Source organism: Lactuca virosa, chromosome 3, assembly GCF_052849685.1.
Source record: "Lactuca virosa cultivar CGN04683 chromosome 3, Lactuca_virosa_CGN04683_v6, whole genome shotgun sequence".
In the NCBI taxonomy this organism is placed as follows: Eukaryota; Viridiplantae; Streptophyta; class Magnoliopsida; order Asterales; family Asteraceae; genus Lactuca; species Lactuca virosa.
In genome coordinates, this window is record NC_136428.1 from 358,180,066 (window position 1) to 358,188,731 (window position 8,666).

General features: G+C 36.6%; 1 pseudogene; it reads right to left on the reverse strand.

The window, feature by feature from the left end:
* Positions 1–6,259: 6,259 nt before the first annotated feature.
* On the reverse strand, positions 6,260–7,915 carry LOC145167585 (anthocyanidin 3-O-glucosyltransferase 2 pseudogene; annotated as a pseudogene).
* Between the last annotated feature and the right edge of the window lie 751 nt (positions 7,916–8,666).

The following is an 8,666-nucleotide window of genomic DNA, read 5'->3' on the forward strand; positions in this document are numbered from 1 at the left end:
AGGAAAATATCGGATTTTTCTGGAACAAACATGACATTTACAAGAGAAAGGCTTTTATCAAGTTTAAAACAAAAACTTATGAACTCACCAACCTTTGTGTTGACACTTTTTCAAACAACTTGTATTCTCAGGAAATCACTAAACAGGTGACAAAGTGCATTTTGAGGATGGGACGTTAAGGCGTCAACATTTCATATTTTGTCAACATATTGTAATTGATTTGGAAACAAGTAATTTATACAATGATGTAACTCTTTCAATTATATATATGTTGGTTGTGTTTGCTTGAATTACTATTGCCATTGTGGTTATGATACTATACATGAAGTCCTCCACCCCCGGACGTTTCCGCCATCCTTGGTTTGGGGGTGTGACAGTGAAGGCCTGAAATGATGCTTAAATAGGACACCAAGCCCGGAAATTAGGGTTTTCCAACCCAGACCTGACTCGCCGAGTCAGTCCCTCCGACTCGCCGAGTCGGTCACTTAAATCCCGACATGGAACCCGCTCCAACTCGTTGAGTTCACCTATGGACTCGACGAGTTGACCCCTTTGACTTAGGGTTTTCCTTTCCTTTCTTGATCTTTCTGATTCTGGGTGTTACAGAGAGGTGAATCTACTATCTCAATCAGAGATAATAGATATGGGAACTCCATGAAGTCTCACCACCGCTTTCAGGTATATTCATGTTAGTCTTTTCGTCTTGTATGTCTCCTTTATTGGCAGGAAATGGGCGGATTTTGTTAATCGATCACCCAGATAGCATCCAGACCGTCTGCCGTCTCCCATTTCCACTCGGATATTTTGGGTTGTTGCAGTAGACCCGAGGGCTTCTAATATTCCACTTTAACTTTGGCACAAGTGAGACACTTTCCCACGTAAGTGGCAATCTCCGCTTTCATATTCGGCCACCAATAATGTTGTTTGATATCCACGTACATCTTATTGTAACCTGGATGGACAGAGTACCTCGTTTTATGAGCTTCATTTATTATCACGTCCCAGAATCCACCGAACCTCGGTGTCCAAATTCGGTCCATAAGATAATAGGCTTCGTCTTCTTTGACCGCCAGATTCTTTTTCATTCCACGCAATGCCTCGTTTGCGATGTTTTCTGGTTTCAAGGCTTCCTGTTGAGCCTCCTTGATTTGTGAGGACAGATGGGAAGGGATGGTCATTGTCAGTGTCTTTACTCGGCTATTCGAGTACTCCTTTCGGCTTAAGGCATCGGCTACCACATTAGCCTTGCCTGGGTGGTACTTGATCTCGCATTCATAGTCGTTTAGTTGCTCGACCCATCGCCGATGTCTCATGTTCAGTTCTTTTTTATTCAGAATGTGCTGGAGGCTCTTGTGGTCTGTGAAGATGGTGCACTTCGTACCATATAGGTAGTGCCTCCAAATCTTTAAGGCGAAGACCATAGCTCCCAACTCGAAATCATGGGTGTCACAACTAGCATTTTTAGCTAGGAAATTATGTTTTCATGTAACCATCTACTCTTGTAAGACTTGTAATCTAAGTGGATATCATGTTCTATGCTCAATCAAAAACATCCATTTGAATCAAAACTCCTGAGTGAAGTCCAAAACCTAATTCAATACAACTCAGATGCTCAATTGTGGGTTTGAAACCCTAGTAACCCGATTCAAACTTAGTATGGATCATGATCCTCTTATTGGGCCTAATGGACCAGTAAACTTTCAATTTGGCTATTTTGGGTCAAGGAAACCTAATTGGGCTTAAATTGGACCTACATTCATGAAACTACAGTATTTTGGGTAATGTGGGCCTAGAATGACTCATCTTGTAATCATGGGCCTTATTGGGACGTAAATGGTTTCATAAGCCCTATTGGGTCGTGAACTAACTTCTTGGGCTTCATTGGGCCGAAAACCTGAATTTACTTTATCATTTTGGGCTATAAACCCATATATGGGCCCAATGGGCCGAAAACTCTCAATTTGGGCCTCAAATTTCAAATACACTAAAAAATGGCCCAAACACTTCCTTCTCTTTTCCTTCTCTCTCTCTCTCCATCTCTCTCTCTCTCTCTCTCTCTCTCTCTTTATTCTCGGTTTTGTATAAAAAAATATATCAAGACGATAATTAGAGTATTGCCACCTAATTATTGTTTAATGGATAACTAAGAAAATTATACACCATGTCTCTAGGAAATCTCATGTTTCCATGCAACAATCTTGTCATCTCTCTCTTCCCTCCCTCTTCTTCTTATTCTCGGCCCAAAAACCCACCACCCCCTTCATTTTACTCTCAAACCCACTCAAACATTTCTCTCTAAGAACACTCAAAGAAACCTCCTCTATTCTTCCTAGAATTCGTGTGTACTTGTGTGTGTCTCAAGGAAAATCTCTTCAAGCTTCATAATTAGGTAAGATCATGTAAACTCAAAGTGATTTATTTCATTTTATGATAGATCCATCCTCATGAGCACATGCTTTCATGACCATGCTCTAAAAAACTTCTTAGAATTCGAAGATCTCCTCTCAAGAAGACTTCTAGGGACGACGACTTGGATACTCATTGCGTGCTTATTGGGCCTGCAAATAATATACATGTAAAATAGGCCTTAGTTGTCCTTTTACATATATATTGGGCTCGAGATATATAATCTCATTCCTTTTGAGTCTAGAAATGATTTACATGCTTAGTGGGCCTTAGTTGTCCACTTACATGTTCATTGGGCCTGGAATGTACCTTATATGTTTCTCTTTGTGTAAATTCGATTAAGGATCTAGTGAGACGTGTCGGTTGACACTTATTGAGTGTACGATCGTAGCCTGTAGTTATAACCAAAGTCTTTTGGAGGGAGAGCGGGGGTTTGTGTAAACCCTAAAACATATGAATTGTGAGAACGAGAGATAATGAAAGAAGAGAAGTTGATCAGATGATTGAATAATGACCCTTTTCAGCCACTCGGTCCTTAAGTACCTGGGTTACACCAGATCCGAAGATCCGCGTGTAAACCCGGATGATTTTGTGTATATTACACTCCGCCCCCTCAACACTTCATATATAAACCCGCACAACATTTTTAACAGAAACACTACAAAATATATCCTATAATAAAAGTTAGTTTGAATATTATAAAACATTATTTATTTTAACACTCTTCTAATTACTTTCGATTATCAGTTTATATTATAAGAGCTATCCGGATACATGAATTCCAAATTCCTACATCTTCATATGTAGAATTCATGAACAAAAAATTCAAATTAGGATGATAGTTTATGCATAATTCATTTTAAAAATACATCAGGTTCTCATCCTTTTGTAGATGACAGACTCGTAATTCAGAAACAGAACCATACAAATTCATCCTAATTCTATGCTTAACGGTAGAAATGAACTTTGATCAAAAGACCACCGAAAAGGAAGCACTTATAATTTTACAATTTTATATCCTGAACAATTATCTACTCAAACAACCATAGTATATGAGTATCTTGCCTCATACCTTAATGTAATTCACACCTCATAATCATTCCCATATGTTGAAGTCCTAAAGTTAATTTCTACAGATGATATTTAGGTTAGCTCTCTTTGTTCAATTTGACAGGAGTCGACATTTGGTCCTCATCCTTTGCTTAAGCATATGACATAACCAAACGACATATGCATATGATGGGGACTGTGGGTCCCCATGGCTGCAAAATGATGGGGATTGTGGGTCCATGGGTCCCCATGGCTGCAAAATATAAATTCAATAAACGTTGTTTATTATAAACATTCAGATTAATTATATGACCAAAATTCAACAATCATGTAATAAATACCTTATACTATTTGAACGTATTAAGCCATAAGCCTATTAAGTCTATTATATCAAAAGGAAATAACCCCTAATTGGTATTAATCTCGGGTCAAATCGGTCACATATCAATTGGCATTTTCAAATGGGTACAATCCTAGTAATTCTATGACAAATTTATATACATACTAGTTTATAATCTGTGGGAACCATAGTTACAAAATTAATTAAACTTTAATAGTAAAACTCAAAATTATTGATCACTTATTTTAAATAAATTATTAATTAAGAGATTTTTTTAGTTATATAAAATTATAATCATTGCTTTAAATAAATATGTAAAATTATATCACTTTATAATTTGTGTTAATTTTATTTTAATTTTTTTTCTAATGTTATTAATCTAATGTAATTAGAGTGGGAAATTTAAAATTTAAAATTTGAATGGAGAATCAATAAGTTGACAAGTGAAATCTATTAATTAGGAGACATAATAGAGTAACACATGACAAAATAAAAATAAAATATGCATTAATTATGAGGTCTAATATGGTGACACATATCAAAAAAAGAATAAAACTATTCTTTCAAAAGAATAGGGAGATTAAAGGCATATAAACCTTATGAACACTAAACTATGTAAGGGGAGGGTGCTTTTTGACATAAATGGTCCATGAACTTTATTAAGATTGTCAGCTTTGGCCACTTTTTAATTTTTATTCAATTTTGGTCCATTTTCTTAAGTCTTCTGATTTTTTTTAGTTAAAAAAAAGTTTTACGCAAAGCCTGAATCACCTACCAGTTATACTTCAAATCCTTCAATTCTATTTGACTGGTTAACCATTTTGATTCATTTTGCAATCAATCGCCACCACAAATCTTAGTCATATTCATCAACAAAAAGAAAAGGTAATATCCAAAATATCATTAAGCATATCTTTGGTACGCAAATAGAATTTTTTACTTTAATACATATTGAAACTAGAAGAAGTCAAAAGCGTAGAGAAGGGTGTACCTTCATATTAAACTTGTAATTACTCGTCAAAAGTGAAGCCTGGGATAAGGGAGATGTGGGGCCAATATGAGCTTCTTATAATGCTCCTTTCTTGGGCATCTATCAATTCTCAAAGACAAAAGCGAAGGAAACAACTTTTCTGGTAGATGTAACATCTTTGGGCAGTTGGAAACAGAGAGATGCTGGAGAGAGGTGAGGTGTTGGAGTCCGTTGAAATTGATTCCAATTTCCGTAATTCCTTGATGGAAAGAGAAGCAAGAGATGAAGGAAGAAGATGTGACAATTGATCAAAGTTTTTCACATCATCATATAGTATTCCGCCATATAATATTAAGTTATCAAGTGAGGTTGGGTCGTTGGGAAATTCTGTGGGTCCACTCTGAGATGGGCTTCTTCAACCCTCCTATTCCAAGGTAATTCAATTTGGGAGGACAAAGCCCATGAGGAAACGACACATCGATAATTAGACACTTTACTGTTAAAGAGGTAAGATTGGGTAACTCATAATCAGGAAATAACTCCATAATTATCATCAATGTGGTGAGGTGAATTAAGTAACTCAATTCAATAATATATTTCAGATTCGGTCAACCACTTGTATCAATAGATTCAAGCATAAAAAGTGTTTATATTGTCTAAGAGTGTCAACAACAATGGTAATTATTGTTGTCTATTCTATTAACTCGTCTATAATGTATATTTTTTATTTTATGTTTCTTAAATTTTGTAAATATTTTTTTGCAAATACCCAAATACTATACTTCAATTCAAAAACTCTATGAAAAATAGCAATGTATTTGAAAGTAAGATGCTATAATTAAGACATCACCAAAATGTACTTGCTCCGAATGCATTATGTAAAAAAAATAAACAACTTTTTATGATTGATATATAACTCTAATTAGATAGATTTGTCATAGAAAAATATTGTAATAGGAACAAATGAAAGTCAGATGCTATAAAAGAAAAAAAAATACAATTTTTTATGTCAGTCAACATGGCCACAAAATAGATATAACACTAGTAGTTAAGGCCTTCCGGTATGGGGCATCACTCTACGCATAATGTCCTATGTGGCATAGAAAGTCTCGGGTGAATACCACCCTAAAGATGGGTGGGTGTCTTGTTTTTTTTTTTGAACGACAAATCTAATCCACTCTTAAACTACACCTTAAATCCACCTATGTCCACGATGAGACTTGAACACTCAACCTCAAGGAGAGAGGGTAACACCGGATACCGTTGGGTTAGAAGCTCTTTGGTAGGGTGGGTGTCTTGTGACGTGGTATCTCTCTGCAATCTCTCTCTTGTAGAACATTTATTTGTGTCTATCTCTCTCTACAATCTCTCTTTTCTTCACTACCATTTCATTAGTGAACACCATTTCCACAATCTATTGTGAAATGGTTAAAATAATAAGGTGGCCTCTTTTCACTCCCTTCTCACCCATGAGAATACCTCTGAGCCTAAGATTATAAAACACCAGTCTCTTGCTTCCCATATCACTCTTTTATGTGTTTTTTTGTATATTACAATTTTACACATAAAAAGTCGTAAAATTTAATTCTAAAATATACAAATGACTCAAACTATGTGATGTTACTTCTAAAATTGTCAATGAGACAACGAACAGAAGCGTAAGACGAACCTCCCTCTTTAACAGTCGCTTTGCTCTTTTTCCCCATCTCTTTTATCTTTTCTCTTACATCATCATCCTCCATCAGCCGCCTTATCCCGCTCTCTATCTCCTCCGCCGTGACAATATTGCTCTTCCCATCAAACAAATCTTTCTTATAATCCAGCTTGATCTCCACCGCCAATCCCATCTCCACCACCATTCCAAACGCATTCATCTGTTGCTCGGCATAGATCGGCCATGTTGCCACCGGTACACCAAACCACAAACTCTCCAACAAAGAGTTCCACCCGCAGTGCGACACAAACCCCCCAACTGCACGGTGTGCCAGCACCGCCGCCTGTGGAGCCCACCCGATCACTTTCCCGATTGAAGCAGTACGCTCCAGAAACCCTTCCGGCAATACCACTCCGGGATCCTCGTAATCTCCGGGAGCTCTTGATGTCTGCTCCGACGAAGGAGGTTGACGTAGCGACCACAAGAAAGAACGCCCGCTTCGCTCCAAAGCGTATGCAATCTCCTTCACTTGGACTTCATCAAAACATCCCAAACTCCCAAAACACAAGAAAACAACCGAGGAAGGTTGCTGAATGTCCAACCAGCTGATAACGTCACTTTCCGACAGTGTTCCGGCGTCGTCTTCTAGGTTCAGTACAGGCCCTACCGGATAAACAGACGGTATCCTGCTGTCGGAAGATAACGACTCGATTGGGCGTGTTTCTAATTCCAAGAATGTGTTAACAATGATTGCTTTCGCCTTTCTGAAGTTTCTTGTAATCAATAGAACATAATCCAACCCTTCCTTAGTATCGAACCCTGAAGGAAAGACCTTCGTCGGAACTGGATTCATGAAACCCGGAACCGGTATCTTGGCATCTGAGTTGCTCAACTCGATAACATCTTCGTTGTGATCATCACATAGGGTTTGGATATGGAACTGAAAGCCAAGATAAGCAGCGTTAGAAGTAAAGAATATGTAGGTTGGAACATTGAACTCGTTTGCCACATCTATCATCCCTGTGCAGATCATATCGACGACGAATCCAGCTACCCGACAAGAACCCGTTTGACTTATCATGTTGCTTACAGTGTCTCTCACGTATTTCCGATGGCTGTTTATGAAATTATTGACGAAAGTCATGGGAGCTTTTGGGTCACGTTCTGGTAGCGTTTCGTCTTGAGGGAGTTCGATGAAGTGAATGCGTTCGATGGGTTTCTTGGTTAACGATTCGATGTAGGTGGTGATAACTGAGCCAGATCGTGAGCCGGAAGGTGGGTTTATGACAAGAACGGTTATGGAGAGCCTTTGATCTCGATTTACAAGTAGTTTTGCGAGATCGATTGTTGATCTGATATGGCCGATTACTGGCGCAGGAATGAACACGAGTTGTGTTACTGTAGTCGTCATTTCTTTTGGTTTGTAAGAAGACGAATGATGCAATATTTCTATCTATAGCTTTTACTCCCTGTAGCTGAGTAGGTCGCTGAAAATTTTTATTTCCTTCGAGCGGAAATGGGGCCAGAGGTAAGATTCTGAGTTGTGACCAGGTTTAGCGGATAGACTATATTGAAACTTCCAAGAATCATCACATGCTGCTGCGGTAAAAGAAGTAAATGGGACCAATGCAATAACACAACTCATTTTTATAAAAAGTTAACCTATAATAAACTACTTGTAATCAGTTTTTTCGGAAAATAATGCAATTTCAACCAATAAAAATAATTCAAAATTAATTAGGGTCGTCTAAATGGTAAAAATGGATATCTTTTTAGCCAATCCTTTTTTTTCACTAGTTTACAATATTAGGAAGTGGAAAAAATATTTATAAAAAAATAAATTTTTAATAAAATTTATGATTTTTTAAGATGTTATATATATATATATATATATATATATATATATATATATATATATATATATAAAAGGTTGTTCACTATTTGGATAAATCCGAATTGTCCAATTGGACAATTTAAATTTAACTATTTGGTTTAGATATTCGGATTTTTGGATTGGTTTTCAGTGAAACCGAATTATTACTTTGGATTTTGAATTGGTTTTGGTTTATAAAATAAAAACTAAATAGTCCAAAAAAACCGAATAAACATTTATTATTTATTTATTTATAATATATATCTATAGTTATTTATTAATTTTGTAATTTATTTTTTCAAATAGGTTCAAAACGTTTCACCCGATAAAAAAACATTAATATATATATACTTTTTCTCAAAAGTTTTCTATC